This window comes from Zootermopsis nevadensis, unplaced genomic scaffold (assembly GCF_977971745.1).
Source record: "Zootermopsis nevadensis isolate Lab colony 2312 unplaced genomic scaffold, Znev_1.0 Znev_ptg000030l, whole genome shotgun sequence".
Taxonomy (NCBI): domain Eukaryota; kingdom Metazoa; phylum Arthropoda; class Insecta; order Blattodea; family Termopsidae; genus Zootermopsis; species Zootermopsis nevadensis.
The window spans coordinates 19,007,863-19,030,912 of NW_028259162.1; the positions used below are offsets into that span (position 1 = coordinate 19,007,863).

The 23,050-nt window shown below is 41.7% G+C and overlaps 1 long non-coding RNA gene across 5 annotated transcripts in view; it reads right to left on the reverse strand.

The window, feature by feature from the left end:
• The window catches only part of LOC147872206 (uncharacterized), a 481,048-nt gene that overhangs the window by 430,630 nt on the left and 27,368 nt on the right, over window positions 1-23,050 (reverse strand). Inside the window, exon 2 of one of the 5 annotated variants that reach the window (XR_015537772.1) lies at window positions 13,373-22,311. The exons of the other annotated variants lie outside the window; for them this stretch is intronic. This is a non-coding gene — a long non-coding RNA (uncharacterized LOC147872206). Of the gene's footprint in view, window positions 1-13,372; window positions 22,312-23,050 lie in introns of those variants that run through there. 5 annotated transcript variants of the gene reach the window in all.

Here is a 23,050-nt window from a genome sequence, read left to right on the forward strand (position 1 = left end):
ATGTCACCGCGGTCCTCTTCAAATAGGATAAACGCAATGCAGAATGAAATCAAACAGTCCAGGGGTTCGCAATATGCGGCCCGCCCATGTGCTTTCTGCGGCACACATATACTCCTGTAACACTGTATCACCCTACAAGATGAAACACATTTTACCGAGCAATATTTGTGCAATTTTCAACGAAGAGTTACTAGAAATCAGAAATCAACAAATTAATTAAAGAAAATCATTAATATGTGGACCTGTTCGATATAACCTTTAATAAATTCCCGTGTAATATTAATAAACTGTCCAAGGTGAGTGCAACCCCAGACCCTGAAATGTTTACAGCCCGTATAATGAGATGATATAGTTGCGTCATATTGTGATAAATATATATTTGTTTAATATTGTCAGTCTAATCACAATAAAATTCTATTAAATATTAAAATATTGCTATAATTAACATTTAAATAATTGTAAAAAGAACATTTCGATAGAGAACATTATTTTAATTTTAATATATTTTAAATATTTAAATGTTAATTATAGAAATATTTTAATATTTAATAGAATTTTATTGTGATTAGACTGACAAGATTTAAACAAATAGCCCGTATAATGGTAAAAATGGTAAAGTTTCGAGGGATGTCAACATATGGCGAATTTTCTCATGCATATTTAGGCAATAACATCGTTTCATTCCAGAACAACTTATAAAAAGAGAAATATCAGCATCCCAGTCCGTATTCTTCAGATACATCACGTTTGTTCACCCACCACTTCTTATACGCATTTCCTACGCGTTTAGGACGCATGGTCCAATCTTCGGGGTTCGATGTGTCTACGTAGTTACTGCACTAATTGTTTTTAAACCACCAATTCCGATCATAACTCCGAAACACTTACCAAGTCTGTGTAAAAAGTAACACGCAAACAAAATAAGGTATCAAAAGACCGCTCGCCCTTTCCATGGCCTACTGTGTACACATATTTCTATACAACGCAACAAAAGATATTTTTACGTTAATGCCTAACAATCGAAACCTTAAATAATGTAATTTCTCAGCTTTCAGAAGTCCGATCGCAAAGCCTTTTTATTTTTATGACATCAAGGCAACGTCAACTTTCGAAATGGGGCTCCTACTCTGCTATAGGCGGTTTGGTTAGCTCGCAATTTCTGCTATCTTACAAAAGAAAGATAATTATAAGCGAAATAAAATAACCTTCACAAAGAGAACAAAGGCCTAATATCACACTATGATTACAACTGTGTTCAACAAGGCTGATAAACATTCAGAAACCCCTTCGACTAAATCAAGAATTAAAAATTGTGCACGCGAATAGTCAAAATCTATAAGAGGCCGCTAAGTATTAAGCGGAATCACGATGAATATATAACAATTGACTGCAGATTATTTTACTATAGACATCATACAGAGTGTCTCAAAAATATGTATACACACATTCAATAAATCTGCGTTGCTCGAAACTAAATCGACCCTCCACTATTTTGCGAATCTGAATCACGGGAAAAGTTACTGCGGTGCCATCTGTTAAGCGGAAATCACACTACACACGTAGATAGATGACAAGGTTAAAATTCCGTACAACATTTCGTGTACATGTTTTTGGGGCACTCTGTATAATGCCCGCAGAATTTCCAAGAACCTACAGGGGACAGGTGGCATGGCTAGTACTCGAACTCAGTACGTCTTATATTTTATACGGCAGTTATAGGATATGTTCAAAAATCGTCTAAGCAGGACGGTCGAAGGCCGTCGCTATGAAAACTCGTTAACCTCGTGGTTTGTACAGTTATGTCATAATATGATTCTTTTGTACCATCGGGTCGGAGCCGACCCCTGGTGACATTATGAACAAGTTCCCTCTGACAGGGACCTGTTCATATGTTTCCTAGGCGAATGATCCAGAAGTGGTTTGCCGTTGCCTTCTTCTGTGTGTGAATGGAGTAATTGTTCGGATGCCACGGAGAAACCGGGGAAGCCCCCGGAGGAAAACTCCGTGTTGCCTAGACCACGGCCTTCCCCAACACAAGTTATAAATTCGGGCACCGCCGGGAATCGAACCCGAGACCCCAGGATTACAACCCCAGCGTTCTGGCCGCTAGACCACCTCATCGTATTATTATTTAGTGTTCTGTCTGACGACAGGTCCATATGAACAGGATCCTTCCATCCTTTTCTCAGACTGGGACCTGTTCATATACGTTCTTGATGATCCAGAAGTGGTTTGCCATTGCCTTCTTCTGTGTGTGAATGGAGTAATTGTTGGGATGCCACGGAGAAACCGGGGAAGCCCCCGGAGGAAAACTCCGTGTTGCCTAGACCACGGCCTTGCCCAACACAAGTTATAAATTCGGGCACCGCCGGGAATCGAACCCGGGACCCCAGGATTACAAGCCTAGCGTTCTGGCCGCTAGACCAACATAGAGGTCCATAACATGATACCACTACGCAATTTGGATATAAGGCGATTGAATTATCAGGGAGAATCACATGCATAACAGGGTTCGTCTGGATATGACGTTATCAAGGTACGCAGGGGCTGGGTACGAATAACTAGGTCCGGCGTTTGAAGAGAAACTTCCTTCTGAATCGATTGTTTCAAAGAAGCGGGAGTGTTAGAACGCAATTTCCGCGCTGCAGCGACATTATTGTGCCATCACGTATCAGGTACAGACGTCCTTGGTGTCTAAAAATAAAAGGTACACACCCGCACCTTAAGCGATGCCTGAACAACAGACAGTCCTGCATTCTGAATTTCAAAAGAATACGTTGTGAAAATGAAAACAAATTATTACGTAAAAGTCCTCAAACCAAAACAAAGGTGAGCGTATTTAAATCTTGGACAATGCGAATATTCTGAGATTACATCATACGTAGATAAAAGTACATAATGCAAATATGGTTCTAAATTCCACTTGCACTGGGTCTGAAAGAGAATATGCCATACATTTTCTCTCAGCTCAAACCAACGAACACAACGCAACACCTTGGCAGCATTCAATTGGGCCCGAATGTTCATCACAGTGTTCACAAGAGTCTACCACAGGTCTGCGATACACAACCATCAAACGTGGCTCCCAATTTAATATCTTCCCATCACCGCCAAAATCTTCCTAGTCCCATATTCCATTTCGGCATTCAAATCAAAAATGTGTACGCTTTCTCGTCTCCCCCTGACCCCGGTCGTCTCACATTCCATTATCTTATCACCTTAATAATATCTGGTGAGTACAGATTACACGTGATCCTAAGGTTCAATGTTGTCACCATGAACGACAAACTTGGAACATGGCCTGAATCACATAAATTCAGTTCACCTAATAAGATCATTTGAATAAAACTTTTCTTGGATATTATCCATCGTCTAGTAAATATAAAACGTAAAACGACGTTTCGGAGATGGGACTCTATCTCCGTCTTCAGGTTCCTACACTGTTGGGCCCACTAGATAGAGCTAATCCCTATCTCCGGACCTTGAATAAACATTTTCTTGGATATTATCCATCGTCTAGTAAATATAAAACGTAAAACGACGTTTCGGAGATGGGACTCTATCTCCGTCTTCAGGTTCCTACACAGTTTGGCCCACTAGATAGAGCTAATCCCTATCTCCGGACCTTGAATAAAAATTTTCTTGGATATTATCCATCGTCTAGTAAATATAAAACGTAAAACGACGTTTCGGAGATGGGACTCTATCTCCGTCTTCAGGTTCCTACACAGTTAGGCCCACTAGATAGACCTAATCCCTATCTCCGAAACGTCGTTTTACGTTTTATATTTACTAGACGATGGATAATATCCAAGAAAATTTTTATTCAATTGACTCTTCACCATCGTCAAGAAATTTTAGATTTTATAATAAGATCATAGTCTGGTCCTCTAATTTCTCTCGAGAGCGTTGAACAGTAAGGTCAGAGGTCATATTGTTCGAACCCACTGACGAAATACAAACGTTTTCATAGTGACTGACTATGGATTTGACGACTGGGGTTCGATCCCCGACAGAGGCAGGGGATTTTTCTTCTAGCCACTGCGTCCAGATTAGGGCTCTGGGGCCCACCCAGTCTCCTAACCAACGGGTACCAGGGGATCCTTTCTCCGGCCGGAGCGTGACGCTGACCATTCATCCCCACTAGTGCCGAGGTTAAACGCCTACATCGTACGTAACGGGACAGCTTTTTACAATGTTTCCAGTCCACTGGATGGATTATTAAACCAACAATAACAAACAGTTCCGTTAATTTCGTCAGCCCCCACATGAACCCGTTCACAGGCCTCTAGTCTGTACCGGCTGTACACAGACTTTCACACTTAGGTCCATAACCCGACAGACTGGGTCGTTACAGAACAGATACGAAGTTAATTGATTCTCCCGAACACAATACAGTGGCCACTGCAAACTTTTTTTTTTAATTAAAAAGTACGGGTTGGATAAAATGACCAAATCCATGGAGGCACCAAAGAATCAATTTTTTATCGCTTAAAAGGTAAAATCTGAAACCGGTCACATGCGAAATTCTCTCATATCATGTGTACAGTTTCCAAGTGTACTTAATAACGAAGTACACAAAAGCTACTTATTCAGTAGATTCGCAGCTAAGCTCCGTATCCTCCAGCCGCATTATGAGGATCAGCCATGGCGTGATCACGCATTGGAATTAAAAATATGTAGGTGTTTGCACAGGACAAAAATAATATCATACAGAGACACGAGCATTTGCTATAAATGTGAAAATATTATACGAGGTGCGATCGGAAAGTTTCAAGACTGCGCGTATAAAAACCCGTACACTTATCTTAGGTATTAAATTCATCCATCACCCTCGAAGTAGTTCCCCTGGGAGTGAACACAACGATCCCACCGCCGCTGCCAAGCCTGGAAGCATCCCTGGAAATCTTTCTTTGTCAGCCTATCAAGCACCATCTGCGATTCTGCCTGAATCTCTTCTATCGTCTCAAATCTCCTTCCCTTTAGCTGAATTTTCATCTTTGGGAAGAGGAAGAAGTCACACGGAGCTTAGAAAGGAAGTTGGGGTCGGTTCTTGCAAGATCTTTGAGCTCCTGACAAACGAGAAGTCGATTCTGCTTCTGGTCCTCAGACAGGATGCGTCGCATGTGGAATTCTTCCTTTAGAATCAGCTGACAGGTCCCATAGCCTATCCCAACAATGTCGCACAAGTCGTTGATGATACGACGTCGATCTTCGTGAATGGCCTGCCGAATCTTCGTAACATTTTCGGGCGTTGTGCTCGAAGATGGTCGTCCAGAACGCTCGTCATCATCGACAGAGGTTCGGCCATTTTTAAAACGTGAATGCCACACAAAAGTTTGTGCACGACCCATTGCGGACTCCCCAAATGCTTGCTTTAGCATTTCATAGGTTTCCGTAGCCGTTTTGGCGAGTCTTTGGCAAAATTTGATGCACACGCCATTCCGAAATCGCAGGAGGGTCGGTGTAATGCACTACCAAAACGCCCGTAACTAAGAAACAAATGCTGATTCGATGATGCCGGCTGGCACACTGATTTACTATGAATGTAGGCCAAACCCCCTAGCGGCAGAAGCTCGTACTACATCCGGTTCGCCCTCTATTGACACAGTCTTGAAACTTTCCGATCGCACCTCGTACATTTGTCTCGATAAATTCTGCAGAACGGAGACCTTCAGAAAATAATTTCAGATACCCTCTACCGAGCACAAACAACAGACATTTTCCAGAAGCTAAACTGGACATTGAAATAACACGAGAAGACGCACAAGTTTCAAAAGTAAAATCCCAGCTGTAAGATTCGCATGGCTAGACATTACAGCAACACAAATGTGGTTTCTTGCCATTAGGTCAAACGTGACGACATAAAATTTTCAGAGTATGTTGACTGCGGAACAAATGAGACTTGAGAACGCCTATACAATAGGCAATCACGTCGTAACAGAACATCTGTATTTCTACTCTAACGGACAGGAAACATTCAGACGAATTACATCCGGATGGAGACAGGTGGCCGTCTGACAAGGCTTAAACCTCGACTAAAACACGAATGTCTTTATTTCCGCTGTTGCTATTATTATTGTTATTTTCCCCTTCCCCTCCTCCACAAGCCATATTTGACAAACTGCGTGTTATCATTTAAATCATGTATTATATAAATTCTCGAAGCCACGATGGTCTAGCGGTTAGAACGCTGGCCTTGTAATCCTGGGGTCTCGGGTTCGATTCCCGGCGGTGCCCGAATTTATAACTTGTGTTGGGCAAGGCCGTGGTCTAGGCAACACGGAGTTTTCCTCCGGGGGCTTCCCCGGTTTCTCCGTGGCATCCCATTCACACACAGAAGAAGGCAATGGCAAACCACTTCTGGATCATCTGCCAAGAACGTATATGAACAGGTCCCAGTCCGAGAAAAGGATGGAAGGATCCTGTTCATATGGACCTGTCGTCACACAGAACACTAAATAAATAAATATGTTTTGCATATTTGTTATCATTTTAATCTGATCGACTTAATTTAATCGAACTATTGTTACGAAGATATAGATGTATTCAGTAGCAATTTGCCTTTATGTATAAATGTCCTCTACATTCATAATATCTTTATTGTTACCTTTATCTATTTATTATTGTGTTCTTCTCTTGTGCTGTATCTGTAATTGGCCCACTAATTACAAAGAACTTAACTGAATTAATATTCATCCCTAAAAGTTGCATGAAGTTCATACTAAACGTAATACTAAAACTAATAAATTATTGATCAAGATATGTCACTTTTGAGTGGAGTGAAATAATGTGGAGATAACGCTGACCGACGTTTCGGATACTCAGTGCGTCCATCATCAGGGCGATGGATATAGTGAGAATCTCCAAAACGTCGATTAATACCCACCAGACCACAAGACTCAACATCCCACAAGACAGCCTTTTCATACTGACTGCTCGCCCTGATGATGGTGGCAGCAAGTATCCCTGTAGGTCGATAAATTTCTACCAGACTATACCCGAACAGATTTTCTCAATGCCTTCACTACGCTTTGGAATTTGTGCATTTTTTCTAAAGCTGTCGTTTTAACTCCTTCATGATAATTTGTTTTGACACAGTAACAAAATCGAAAACGACTAGACTAGAATAGTTTGAAGCTTCTATAAACAGTGGTAAAAAGACGTGGAAGGCCTTCACGAATGTGGGCCACAGTTCCCAAACGTTTCCCATGCGATCTTCAAAGTAACGGAGGCTACAGTTGACACAGCCACTCAATATTCACCACACAGAACCACTGAGTCATATTTCTTCCTAGCATTTCATTAAATACGAGAAAAAAAATTAAAAAAATTAATTAATTCCTGGGCAGCGACGCCGTATAGCCTCGTAAACGATTACCAACACTTCAACCCTGAAAATGGAGGGCGTGCATTCCTCCAAACCATGCGTCGTAAAAAACCAAATCCCACATCTTCACCGAAGCGAGAACATCAAATCACACACATTAAAAGCGCCTGTAAAATTACCTCCTGTCACATGCCTACATTTTACGCGATGTGAAAAATCTGTTCGATGAGCTATCCTTCACAAATTTTAAAAGATTTACTACAGCGATTCCGACCAAACTGAACTTAGTTCGACAGCTTTTTCGTAAACCAATCAATACCAAATTTAACCAAAAACGGCGAAATAGAAAGACGAACATCCGAAGACGATGACCTCCAAGCTATGAATTAATGTAAGACTTGAGGTTCTCACAGAGGTGAGTATGAAGATTTCCGTCTTCTGGGTTGTTGCGCTGTGTAGTCTGGTCGATGTTAACCAACGTTTCAGAGGTCATACTGCCTCCGTCATCAGGGCGATGAGTATGAAGATTTCTGTCTTCTGGGTTGTTGCGCTGTGTAGTCTGGTCGATGTTAACCAACGTTTCAGAGGTCATACTGCCTCCATCATTAGGGCGATGAGTATGAAGATTTCTGTCTTCTGGGTTGTTGTGCTGTGTAGTCTGGTCGATGTTTACCAACGTTTCAGAGGTCATACTGCCTCCGTCATCAGGGCGATGAGTATGAAGATTTCCGTCTTCTGGGTTGTTGCGCTGTGTAGTCTGGTCGATGTTAACCAACGTTTCAGAGGTCATACTGCCTCCGTCATCAGGGCGATGAGTATGAAGATTTCCGTCTTCTGGGTTGTTGCGCTGTGTAGTCTGGTCGATGTTAACCAACGTTTCAGAGGTCATACTGCCTCCGTCATCAGGGCGATGAGTATGAAGATTTCCGTCTTCTGGGTTGTTGCGCTGTGTAGTCTGGTCGATGTTAACCAACGTTTCAGAGGTCATACTGCCTCCGTCATCAGGGCGATGAGTATGAAGATTTCCGTCTTCTGGGTTGTTGCGCTGTGTAGTCTGGTCGATGTTAACCAACGTTTCAGAGGTCATACTGCCTCCGTCATCAGGGCGATGAGTATGAAGATTTCCGTCTTCTGGGTTGTTGCGCTGTGTAGTCTGGTCGATGTTAACCAACGTTTCAGAGGTCATACTGCCTCCATCATTAGGGCGATGAGTATGAAGATTTCTGTCTTCTGGGTTGTTGTGCTGTGTAGTCTGGTCGATGTTTACCAACGTTTCAGAGGTCATACTGCCTCCGTCATCAGGGCGATGAGTATGAAGATTTCCGTCTTCTGGGTTGTTGCGCTGTGTAGTCTGGTCGATGTTAACCAACGTTTCAGAGGTCATACTGCCTCCGTCATCAGGGCGATGAGTATGAAGATTTCCGTCTTCTGGGTTGTTGCGCTGTGTAGTCTGGTCGATGTTAACCAACGTTTCAGAGGTCATACTGCCTCCATCATCAGGGCGGTGAGTATGAAGATTTCTGTCTTCTGGGTTGTTGCGCTGTGTAGTCTGGTCGATGTTAACCAACGTTTCAGAGGTCATACTGCCTCCGTCATCAGGGCGATGAGTATGAAGATTTCCGTCTTCTGGGTTGTTGCGCTGTGTAGTCTGGTCGATGTTAACCAACGTTTCAGAGGTCATACTGCCTCCATCATCAGGGCGATGAGTATGAAGATTTCTGTCTTCTGGGTTGTTGCGCTGTGTAGTCTGGTCGATGTTAACCAACGTTTCAGAGGTCACACTGCCTCCGTCATCAGGGCGATGAGTATGAAGATTTCTGTCTTCTGGGTTGTTGCGCTGTGTAGTCTGGTCGATGTTAACCAACGTTTCAGAGGTCATACTGCCTCCGTCATCAGGGCGATGAGTATGAAGATTTCCGTCTTCTGGGTTGTTGCGCTGTGTAGTCTGGTCGACGTTAACCAACGTTTCAGAGGTCATACTGCCTCCGTCATCAGGGCGATCGCCCTGATGACGGATTCTTTTGAACAAAGAATGCATTATGAAAGCCTGAAGAACGTTCTCATTTCCATGACTGTACTAGCTGCCAAAAAAAATCACACTGCTTCTCAACGAACTCTGGGAATATTCGCACGGCCCACTATGCAGAATGCACAATGTTAACGACACGATAAATTGGGTCTAGGCCCCCGAGAAATCATTGTTCTTGTATAAAATAAACTCTCCGCTTACAAGAAGCCTCCTTTCACTTTTCTGCAAACTAGACCAAAGCGTTTTGTTACACCGCAGGACCAATTCAAGTAAACTGAGGTGAATCCAACATCGTAGGGATTCATTTCCGTTCGTTTCGGAAACATAACCTCAAAGGAATATGTTTCAACACAAGTTTCTTCAACCTGTTATTAATTTATATCACATACAAGTCCGGTTAATTGCCCACATTACTTCATTCTATCATCAAAATAAAACATTTCGCGCACGTCCATGTTCCAAATTACAAATTTTTTCACATAAAAGTCAAATACACTCAAAGTTGATGTCAAACTAAATATTTGTCAACAGTCGTGTTTAAATGACCTTCAATCTTCATTTTTAAACTCTACTCCCTCAGGTTCCGAATTAATTCTTAAAGTATAAGTCCTTTTTCGTTTGGTACAATTACTTGAATAAGATATCGGCTCAGCGCAAGACTTACACACGCACAGAAATACACGACAACGATAAAGGACTACACTGAGATTCGAACCCGTGGCTCCAATAACAATCTTTAAATTTTTCGTAAAATTCTCAATTATAGCGTGTTACTCGTATTTAAAATGTATGCTCATTCATTCCATCGTGAGACATTTAGCCACGTTTACAAGCGTCAATACCATTAGGAAGCTTTTAGCAGTATTACAACGACCATTACTACTAATACCACTATAAAAACACTTAATGCGGACATAACACAAGTGAGATCGACTGTTGTTCCAAGTTGACTACGAAAGAAAGAAAGATGGCGGCATGAACGGGAAAAGATGGCGATTAACGAAGATCGGAAAGAAATACTTCCCACTGAATATCAATGCGATTTTTGCATCACATAATAATCTAAACAAAGTCCATTTATATTATTTTAAATCTTGTCCGTCTAATCACAATAAATTCTTATCAAATATTAAAATATTACAATAATTAACATTTAAAATATTAAATGATGTTCTTTATCGAAATATTCGATTTACATTAGATTTAAAATAATATATATTTATTATATCACAATATGACGCAACTTTACCATCTCATGAAAGTTCATTTTACGAAAGTCTTCAGCAATAGCTGTGTGATCGTATTTTGAAAAGACACAGGTCCTGTGTCAATCGACACGCAGTGGTACCAGAGGCGAAATATAGAGCAGGCCGTCATAATCTGATGGCTCATAATGTAATGCCTGTTCTAAGTATTCACGACTAGAAGGTTGGGTCATTCCTGCGCATGAAACGCATTCCTGGAAACAGTGCAGACTTTTCGTCGTGGCTGAAGGCCTCGATGCGTTCATACTAGGGGCTACTGGATCAGGCCAGAGGAGCGACCAACTGCTGACAAGGGATGAAGATGGTCCCGGCCATCAGAAAGAGTCTCATAAAGGGAACAAGAGAGGAAGGCCGGATAGGGAGAGATGAATAGAAAAAAGTGGTCCTTTAAGGGTGGGCTGACGGGGCGGATTACCGGGATGGGGTATACAGAAAGAAACGTACGAGGAAACGGCAGCCAATGGAATGACGGTAGACATGAGGGGCCCAAAGAGACAATCTGCTGAGCGGACTCAGGAGACAAGTATCAAGAACGCCCTACAAGGACCACGAGCACAGGAAGGTTCGTCACGTCGTCTAGAGCAGTGGTTTTCAACCTGGGGTACGCGTACCCCCGGGGGTACGCGAAGACGTCTTAGGGGGTAAGTGAAATTTAAAAAAAAAAAAATTATTTTATGATAAACACTGAATAATCAGTAATGTAATTTATTTAATTTATTTTAGATGTAGATTATATACTATGTATAAATTGAATTATACGCCAACAACTTTGGGGGTACAAAGTTGAAGAGAAATTATATTTGGGGGTACGCCAAGACATCTTAGGGGGTACGTGAAATTTTAAAAAAATGTATTATTTTATGATAAACACTGAATAATCAGTAATGTAATTTATTTAATTTATTTTAGATGTAGATTATATAATATGTATAAATTGAATAATACACCAACAACTTTTAGGGTACAAAGTTGGAAGAGAAATTATATCTGGGGGTACGCGAACAAAAAAGGTTGAATACCACTGGTCTAGAGCCTGATTTCGTTCCTTCCAGGCGCATATAAGAGGCGTCCATGACTTGCATCGCAAGAAACTATCTATTGTTCATTCCTCATGAAGTAATTTCTAAATATGTCCTTCAATAAAATACAATTTTAATAAGCTTTTAAATTTGGTTGCCCGTTCCATAAACATGAAATGCATCTTTCATCACAAATCCATAAATTAATTAATTCATTTGAAAGAGCATTTGGCATTTTACACACAGAGAAGAGAGTTTATGCTTGTAATGTGTGTGTCTGTGGTTCAGACAGAAATAACACCAAATCATATATGGCGTCAGATACGAGATATTAATTACCATCATTTAGATTGATTGGCTTCATTTTTGTTTTTATGCACAGCAGCATTAAAAAACAGCGTTTTAATGCAATTTAGCAGCAGTAATTAAACATGCTCAGTAATGCATTGCCCGTTGAGGGTCCTTGTGGTGGTAGGCACGAAAGACTTCTGGATTGTACGAGGTGCGATCGGAAAGTTTCAAGACTGCGCGTATAAAATCCGTACACTTATCTCAGGTATTAAATTCATCCATCACTCTCGAAGTAGTTCCCCTGGGAGTGAACACAACGATCCCAGCGCCGCTGCCAAGCCTGGAAGCATCCCTGGAAACCTTTCTTTGTCAGCCTGTCAAACACCATGGCCGTCATCCCGCACCCTCCTTATTCGCCGGATTTAGCTCCGTGTGACTTCTTCCTCTTCCCAAAGATGAAAATTCAGCTAAAGGGAAGGAGATTTGAGACGATAGAAGAGATTCAGGCAGAATCGCAGATGGTGCTTGACAGGCTGACAAAGAAAGGTTTCCAGGGATGCTTCCAGGCTTGGCAGCGGCGCTGGGATCGTTGTGTTCACTCCCAGGGGAACTACTTCGAGGATGATGGATGAATTTAATACCTGAGATAAGTGTACGCGCAGTCTTGAAACTTTCCGATTGCACCTCGTAGTGCCACCATCAGGCAGCAACGACTACACAAAGACAACCATTGTCTAAAACCAATTTGTTGAGAAAAAGTTTAAATGTCCTTCAAGAGGTTTATTTAAGATGCATTTACAGGGACTACGCTAATATACACGTACTTATAAGCATTAAGAGAGTATTGGCGATGTGTGGATTAAGAAATAATCGGATTTCACTGTTTCATTATTTGTACAACAAAACGCGGAAAGAATTCAAACCTGACTTGCCGAAATGTGACGTGTTCAAGAAGGAAAACATGTGGATTGTGATTGTTCTGGGTTGAGACGCCTGTAGTTTGTAGGTGGTTACCAACGCTTCGGAGGAAAAAGAGTATTTAGGTTAGGTTACGCTGAATATGGCGTCGTAACTCAGGAGACCACAGTACACAAGTCTTACTGCTCCTTTCTGCGTGCCATCAAAGGTCGATCATGAGAATATGACACTGACAGTCTTATTAGGAACTCATAAGACATTCATTTACATGAAATCAACTTTCGAGTAGCTATACTAAAGTAAAGTTGTCCCTCTATACGCCATGTAGGCGCTTGAGGGGAGAGGTGATATAGCTCCTACTCATTCTTTACCTCGGCACTAGATGGGGGTGAGTGGTCAGTATCACGCCCCGGCCGGCTTTACCCCCGGGAAAGGACCCCGGTACTCATTTGATACGAGGCTGGGTTGGCCCCAGAGCCCCGGTCCGGACGCAAAGGCAAGAGGGAAAATCCTCTAATCCCGTCGGGGCTCGAACCCCTGACGTCCAGTCCGTAACCAGTCACTACATTGACTGAGCTACCCGACTCAAATATGCATTTCATATGAAATTAAAAGCCCCAACGAACAATTTCAAGGAGAAAAATCCATCCGCAGCTGTCAGAGAAACACAACACGTTATGATACAAGCCAAATAAAAATCATGAGATAGAGGTAGCATTTATGAACACATTATTTCATGCTCACTTAATTTATCGACAACTATCGGTAAATTATAATTAAATTACTCGACACATACCGACCACCAGACATCTCATGATGCAAAATATTAACTGTTGAATGATACAAAACACAGATACTGTAATTTAAATTTGAGGTTATCACAACGGTAGAGACGTCCACGTTGTTCTTTCGGGTTGTGACCCGTGTGGACCCATAGTTAGATACCAACGCCTCTTCATTCCTGAAGAAGGGAACAGTATGTTCCTCCGAAACACTGATCTCCATCTACGAATCTACATAGCGTCGCAATGCAGAACAACACCGACAAATCCACTGTTAAATATACATTATTATAAAAAACAAAATACAGAATATTTTGATTATGGAATACCACATGATGCACAAAAACAGTCTAGCTACTGTAATTCAATATCCCTCTTACAGAGACATTTTCTTTACCATCTCACCTTACAAAACAAATTATAATAACCAGAAATAACTAAGAAACGCGTTCAAAGTAAGTTTAAAACCACAAAACGTGCGCTTGTAATATTAACGGACACGTAAGATAAAACCCATAAGGCTCCACCTGTTATAAGAACACTTCAATTGCAAGGATCGACACGGAATTTCAGGCGAAACCCTTCAATCTCCGCATGCAACCTACTGTATCGGACATCTGGCCGCGAAAGGGCACTGACAGAAATTTGACTGAGATCGCTCCTTCGCCATGTTCGGAAGGGTCGAAATGTAATTACGTCACGCGAGGACGTGATTCCATTAACCCAACTTTGAAATTCGGCGAGATGCAAAATGGCGCCTGAAGTTGAGCAATTAGCCACGAGAGAGCTTTCGGTGAAATTCTACTTAAGATTCACACTTAATCACCACATTTCTCACTGTACAGTTTAACTTATGGTTCAACAACAAACAATACGACAAACTTACTGTTTAGAAATCTTCGATATCAACGTACTATCACTGCAATGAACGCCTACAACTTACTCTTTAATCCTTTACCGATCAAAACTTGAACGACCGAACGTTGTAGTTGAGTGGTTAGCCCTCCTGCTTCGTATTCGGGAGGCCCCGTGTTCAATCACGGCTCGAGGGCCGAATATCCTCATGTTATTAGTGGTTTTCCTCAGCCCCTCAAAGCAAATTCCTAGATAATTTCTTACATTAGGCTACGACCGGCTCCTTCCACATCCTTTTCCATTCATTACCCCCCCCTGTCATCCGATTATATACAGTCTAGATCAAGCATGTCAAACTCGCGGCCCAGCCAATATAACGATATGTAAGAAACGTTTTAATAAACATTTCGTAACTTAATTTGATGGCAAAATTCAGTGAAGTTGGCGTGCCTGGATTTAACAAATATTTACCTGCCAGGTTTGAAAATACTCGAAAATTTGCATATGAAATTATATCCATGTTTGGAAGTACCTATCGGCGTGAGCAGTTATTTACAATTATCAAAGGAAATAAGTCTCCTGTCAGATCCAGAATTACTGACATTCACCTGGGGTCAGTTTTGAAAATAATCACTGCGAACAAGATTTCCCCCGAAGTAGGAAAGATAGTATCAGAGAAGAGATGGCAAGGAAGAAAACATTATTTTTATCGTTGTTCTTATTCTTTTTTTTTATACTATATTTTTCGAAATAAACCTAAGTTTCTATGAAAATTGAAAACTGATTTTTTTTTTTTTTGGGGGGGGGGGCGACCCACATAAACTTGAACCTTGTTTATGTGGCCCGTGTTAGCCTTTGAGTTTGACATGCTTGGTCTAGATACTAGAAACGTCGATAAGTAAACCATAAAAAAACAGCGAGGTTGCGTCTGTGGTCCTCCGCAATAGTCGATCTAAAATGCTTGGGGTGAGACAAGACTTCACCGACCTGGACATGTGTCTTTATTTTCTTAGTGGTTTACAACCAGTGGAACGTGTGCAACGAATGGCAATACTTAACAAAACAAATTTTAAATTCGTTCCAAATCTGAATACTTTGTGCATAATTCTTAGTTTATTTGACATAATAATTATAATTCTTCCAGGTAAGTCTAGAACACTTTGTAGCAGCCTTATTTGAAGAAGACAACACTGAATTAAAATGTAATCCAATATTGAAAGCATCGTTTGAAGAACTATCTGTAATTTGAAAGCTACTGCCTACCGAACATTTCCCGAATTTCATAAAATCTGCGCAGCTAGAGCAACAGCTGACTTCTGCAAGTACATATCTCTGCGAACAAAGCCTTTTATCAACGAAACACATCAAGGCCAGGCGGCGATCTCGACAAAAGGATTGTAACTTTAAAAACCTGGCGATTCTCGCAACAACAAAATTACAACGTGACGTTGACAAATTGGCTGGAGTTAAGCAGAGACAAATGACCGGATAGCGCCGGTAATATACACTTTTTTCTTTGAAAATTTTTAGTTTTAATAAGCGAACTTAAAATGACTTTGTGTGAAGTTGAAAAAATTTACATTGTTAATATACTTAACTAAGTGGCATATTTTTGGCACGGGAACAAGGTAAGGCTGAGTTTGGGCACCACTGACGTATCTCTTTGTTATTTTCATCTACCGTGAAGTCTTGTTTCTTCCATTCCTGTCACCTGACAGCCATCCAGGTTCCTCCTTTTTCTTTCTTTCTTTCTTTCTTTCTTTTCCTTATTTCATTCTACGAGGCGCGTCCCAAAAGTAAGTTTCCCACTCGTCCCACAGCTAGCAAACCTTATATTGCGTGAAGCGACTGTGCGTACGTGATAGAGCAATGACGTAGCATGGCGCATGCACTAACGGTACTTCCCGCGTTCTCACAGTAGCATCGTTGCAGCTGTTGAAGATGGAGGTTCTTATTCCAGCTCCCGCCGACTGTGAAGTGCGGTCAGTGATAACGCTAGGCCGCACACGGCTCGACGGACAGCAAGTCTCCTGCGGGAGTTCAGCTGGGAGGTGTTTAATCATCCACCCTACAGCCCGGACCTCGCTCCCAGTGATTTCCATCTTTTCCTACACCTCAAGAAATTCCTGTCCGGTCAGCGTCAGCGTTTTGAGAATGACAGAGAGGCGGAGATGGTTGTCACACAGTGGTTCCAATCCCAGGCGGCAGACTTCTACGACACAGGTATTAAAAAGTTGGTCCCACGGTATGACAAATGTCTCAATTCCGGTGGCGAATATGTTGAAAAATAGCTGGACACTTGCTGTATCTGTTGCAATAAATATTTCCATGAAATTGTGTTTTGTTTCTGTAAACGGCCCCCAGGGAAACTTACTTTTGGGACGCGCCTCGTATCTCGTTTTGTCCTTCTTTCCAATATTTTGTTTCACTGAACATCCCCTTTACTTCCATATTACCTTAAATATCACTTGCCACAAATCTAGTCGATATAAAATCCTTCCGCAGTTACCACACAATCGAAATCATTCAAAAATCATCAGTGCTTAGACAGAAATCATGTAAAGATAAAGACCGAAGCGAGCAAACGCTGGGAGTATGTACAGTTTTGCTACATAATTAAATTCTTCAAAGGCAGAACGGAAAAGTAAAGCTTGTAATTAAAACTCATTGACGATATTAAGCAATCTGATAAAATTCGGTTCGATCTGTTAAGAACTCACCTCCTCCTGCTGCATGGAGTGTGCGAGAAATACGAATATCACAATCAATACGTCACGTAAATAAACGAACATTTAATTAGTTTTGCCAATGACTGCAGTTAAGTTGATAACAGAAGATGATTCGGTGGTTTACAAGTTACTGATGATTGTGGTTTCCATAGCTACGACGCTAAGCAGTCTTGTTTGACAATTACCAAAACGTCTACCCTAAAAGTTAACGCAATACGTTCCACCGAAACGTCTATAAGCCTACACGGCGTCACTATCCAGAATTCCAGAATCCAAGTTTTCGCAGTCGTGGAAACCTCTCATCAAAAGCTGCTAATGGTTTCAGAATTTCCCGGCTACGAAAATTATTTTCTGAAACACAAAGTCGCTGTCTTCTAAATTCATGCCCAAAGTCAAAAATCAAATGCGAGTGTCGATTCCAGTGGCGACTGAAGTGACGCGTTGGCGAGTTCTAATCCCCCTCTGCGCATGCGCGATTATCACCGCCAATCAACCTCCCCACAACAGAGTCGAATTAAAAAGCACTTCGTGAGCGACTGATAAAGCCAAGTGGAGCTTCACTGCAACGCCTGTCATATGATTCTTGGAATGGCACATTAATATTGAAAGATTCGTTTATAAAATTGAACGAAAATTATTTCACTGACAGATCGGACAGAACGAATATGAATGAAAATTGCATCGTTGCCACGGTTAAACATCGACTCCCCAAATGCTTGCTTTAACATTTCATAGGTTTCCGTAGCCGTTTTGGCGAGTCTTTGGCAAAATTTTATGCACACGCCATTCCGAAATCGCAGGAGGGTCGGTGTAATGCACTACCAAAACGCCCGTAACTAAGAAACAAATGCTAATTCGATGATGCCGGCTGGCACACTGATTCACTATGAATGTAGGCCGCACCCCCTAGCGGCAGAAGCTCGTACTACATCCGGTTCGCCCTCTATTGACACAGTCTTGAAACTTTCCGATCGCACCTCGTATATGGAAAACTGCCACAGAGCAACTTCTGCGTTGCAAACAAACAGCTCTCGAACCCAAATCCGCTTTGTAGGAGGCAAAGTAAGCACTGGGGACACTGAGATATAAACCGCTCTCCCGCGGTTCGCAGAATCGCCTCCAGGGGTCGAAATGACTTAGGCGGGAAATGAGAATGTTCAAAGATGTAACGGAGTAGAGTGGCGTACTCTCAAAACCGCGGTTCGAAGGATGACAACAAGACACTGAGTGATAGGCGGATTGAAGGTGTTGGCTGAACAATGCAGTTGCAAGTAATTTAATACACAGAATCTAAACAGTAATGAGCCCAGCTCGTTTGAATCTGCACGTCTCTCTCTTTCACCTAAATCCCTCTTGTTACAAAATCAAATACCTTACTTAACTCTCAATCTGCGATTCTTCAAACAAGACAGCTTTAAGTATATATTAAATCTTGTCCGTCTAATCACAACAAATTCTTATTAAATATTAAAATATTACAATAGTTAACATTTAAAATATTAAATGATGTTCTTCATCGAAATATTCGATTTACATTAGACCATCATTTTTCATGTTTCACTACATGTTTCAGTTGAGGAAGGTTCTTTTAGGAACTTCCACAGAACACACGCGCACACAGATAAAGGATTATGTAGGATTTGAGGTTCTCACGGCGGTGAGTCTCAAGATGGCTGTCTTCTGTCTGGTAGAAGCCCTGATGATGGAGACAGCAAAGACCTCTGAAACGTCGGTAAACTTCTTCCAGACTACACGGCCCAACAACCCAGAAGACAGCCATCTTCAGATAAAGAATTATCCTACGTAAGTCAATCATACAGTATGCGAAATATGGTATATTTCAAAGTGTATTCTGATTACTTTGTTACACTTATTTTATGACGCTGTAACAAATGTTAAAGTTTATAAGTTACTGTGTCATACATGACACGATAAGAATAAATGTGAGCGATGAATCTGGAGGTATGTGACCGTGGCTTATTTTAAGATACTACTAGTATTTCTTCATTTGTCTGGAGGGACTTAAAAAGGGTACTGAAAGCCTGTCACAGACAGATTCCAGAAGCTTTGATGGCGTGTAGTACAATCCTAAGAGCAAATCTAGGACCACCATAAAAGGCCAGTGGTAGGGATTCAAAACTGGTATGCAAATTATCTTAACACTTTCTTAGCAAGCCACTAAGTAGAAAAAGAAATCTGTGTCAGAATTACAGTCCCGGTAAGGTCAGAAAGCCATACACTATAGATCGAGATTCAAACTGTTTACCGCTGCGCAAACCTGTTCGGTGCCTGGATAGGCCGGAGAAACACACAAGAGAAACTTCATTCAGGATAGCATGCAAAACAGCGTTGCAACCTGATACACGAATCACACTAAGCCCAGTGACCCTGGTGCAATGCGAGAGAAGAACGAAACAAAGAAGTTGAGGGAACACGGGGAAGGGAGGGGGAGGTCGATGGACGAAGGCACGCATGGCTGCCTTCTGCCCAGCGCACCAAAGTCCCTCGGCATCTGCAACCATTGGACTCTAGCTTAATCCTCTGGGGAGACGTACAGCACTGTTCCCCCAGTCAGTCAGATTAGGGAACACTTCCAAAGAAACTTTACGCTGCTGGTCAGAACAACTGGTCAGAATTCACTGGATGACGACGACGATAAGTCATCGACACCACAGACCACGTAACATATTCAGGACGCATTTATCTGACATCCACTGTCTCTTCTGTACTACTAAACTTATAATGACTGAATTTTACATAAGAGCGTTGAGTAAACGTAAAAATACAAAGTTTTATTCATCCTAGACCATTATAATCTATACCTAACCTGAAGCCCACGTCGTATTCAGATATTTAATGCAAAAACATGCTACATATAACCATCACTGTAATCCACCTTATTGGGACCGTTCTTCGACTGAGCACACATGTACGAGGTGCGATCGGAAAGTTTCAAGACTGTGTCAATAGAGGGCGAACCGGATGTAGTACGAGCTTCTGCCGCTAGGGGGTGCGGCCTACATTCATAGTGAATCAGTGTGCCAGCCGGCATCATCGAATTAGCATTTGTTTCTTAGTTACGGGCGTTTTGGTAGTGCATTACACCGACTCTCCTGCGATTTCGCATCATGACAACGCGCCAGCGCAAACCGCCCTCAAAGTTCGGCGGTTTTTGGCCTCAAACACCATGGCTTCATCCCGCACCCTCCTTAGCTCCGTGTGACTTCTTCCTCTTCCCAAAGATGAAAATTCAGCTAAAGGGAAGGAGATTTGAGACGATAGAAGAGATTCAGGCAGAATCGCAGATGGTGCTTGACAGGCTGACAAAGAAAGATTTCCAGGGATGCTTCCAGGCTTGGCAGCGGCGCTGGGATCGTTGTGTTTACTCCCAGGGGAACTACTTCGAGGGTAATGGATAAATTTAATACCTGAGATAAGTGTACGGGTTTTTTTTTTATAGGCGCAGTCTTGAAACTTTCCGATCGCACCGCGTACCTACCGAAATACACGCAAAGCATCCTGATTAGATGTGTCCAGACCTCCCCACCGTTTCCATGGTGAATCAGCATCCCTGATTGTCCGTCTGTCAGTAAGCCCATTACAATTACAGAACAGTTGGGAGGATTTTCACGAATATTTACGAAAAATTCCAGTATCGATTAAAAGCGGCTATCAACAGCGGGCGTTTTACATGAAGACACAAGAACTAATGACGTCACCACCGACAATGACGTCATCGTGTGTGACGCCTTCGACACCTAACCAAACAGGTACCACTCTCTGTAACCACGCAACAACCTCGCCTTATCAAGCAACAACAACAGTTCTTCCAGTATTTTATCAAGTCCAATCCTGGCGAACCATCCATAATATCCCTGTTATCAGTACATTTCATAACTGGTTTATATAACCACAAAACAGAACTGCGTTAACTGTACAAATTTAACCATTTAATGTCTCTCGACCGAAGAGGTCGTGCTGCCATATATTGGTGGTCAATCGAACTACAAATTCGTCCTTGCAACTCGAGAATGGACGGAATGGTTTTTCATTAAATTGTGTGCGGAAATTATGCTATTGGACCATTACCCATGTGATTTTTACGTTCCTACATACAGACTTACTAACTTGACGGGAGGGAGGACGATGACTGCGTCATTACGCATGATTCTCTGCGCACGCGTGATGACATCAATGACCTTGAAATTCGTTATGATCATTATGCTATTTGAGGTTAATCCAAAATCATATTTTTAAAGTCCTACAGCTTGTAACTCCAGCGTGACGGATGTGCAAAATAATGTGGTGGCACGACGATGACGCAATTACCCATAATCGTCTGAGAGACGTCATCGACTTTTACGGGGCAATTTCTAAATTACGACAAAAAGTGTGCACAGAATGTAGCGTGAAGAACACTGTGGAACCTCCCTCTTAACAAACCGATCTTCGTTTGCGCTGGGTTTGATTTTGTGGGGTACGTCCTCCCAACAAATTGCTGACCTTCATTACAGCCCGCCCTGGATCTCTGAATCAGGTCCGGCCTAGACCCTAAGCCTCCTTTAACACTGTTCATCCTGGTAACGTGGAGCGTTGACAGCCAAGACCCTTGAACTCCCCTTCATTATTGCCTAAAGTGATGGTGTGGAATCCTCAGTCAGCCGCTCAACAACGAGAGGAATTCTCCATGATGACAAAGCCACCCAAATGGATCGATTTTTAAAACTAGGCTAATATGCTAACAACTCTGAGCGTGTCCTATCCGTCTGCCTGTCGCGCCTTCAGCCGAAGACTCTGTGTTACCATCAATCAATGAACTCACTCTACGGTGCAGGAAATTCTTCGATTGTCACAGAATGTCCCACTTTCTTTACGGAGCGACCAAGTTCATCACCGGCAGCTTCAACAAAACACCTACTGGAAGAGACAGGGTCTCATCTACTACTAACAACTACTAAGTTCACGTTCATGTGGACATGTACGTATTTCAATTTCTCCCACTAATACCTGAATGCAGAGTTCCTGTCGAAAACATTCGGACGGCGCTGCCGGCAGTGACCGCGGGTAAACATCGGATGACGTCGTGTACGTACCTGAAAGTAAACACGCAAGAACTATAGTGGCATTATGAACAAAGTGTTGCAAACACGAACACAAACAGACTAGCCAATCGGCGGCACGATATCACAGAGTAGTTCAGCATACAGATGCAGAATAGGATTTATTATGGGTGTCAGTTGACATCGATAAATTTATACAATATCACAAAATATGTCCGATACCAATAAGATTCAGTTTATGGATATAGGCTTCTCGTTTAATATTTTAGCATTTTTTTTAATTTGTTTAAATCTTGTCAGTCTAATCACAATAAAATTCCTATTAATATTAAAATATTACCATAATTAACATTTAAATATTTAAATATTTAAAATATATTATATGATGTTCTCTATCGAAATGTTCGATTTACATTAGATCATCAATTTTTACACTAATATAATATTTAAATATTTAAATGTTAATTATGGTAATATTTTAATATTTAATAGGAATTTTATTGTGATTAGACTGACAAGATTTAAACAAATATATATTTATCACAATATGACGCAACTTTATCATCTTCTTATATTTATTTATTTAGTGTTCTGTCTGACGACAGGTCCATATGAACAGGATCCTTTCATCCTTTTCTCGGACTGGGACCTGTTCATATACGTTCTTGGCAGATGATCCAGAAGTGGTTTGCCATTGCCTTCTTCTGTGTGTGAATGGAGTAATTGTTGGGATGCCACGGAGGAAAACTCCGTGTTGCCTAGACCACGGCCT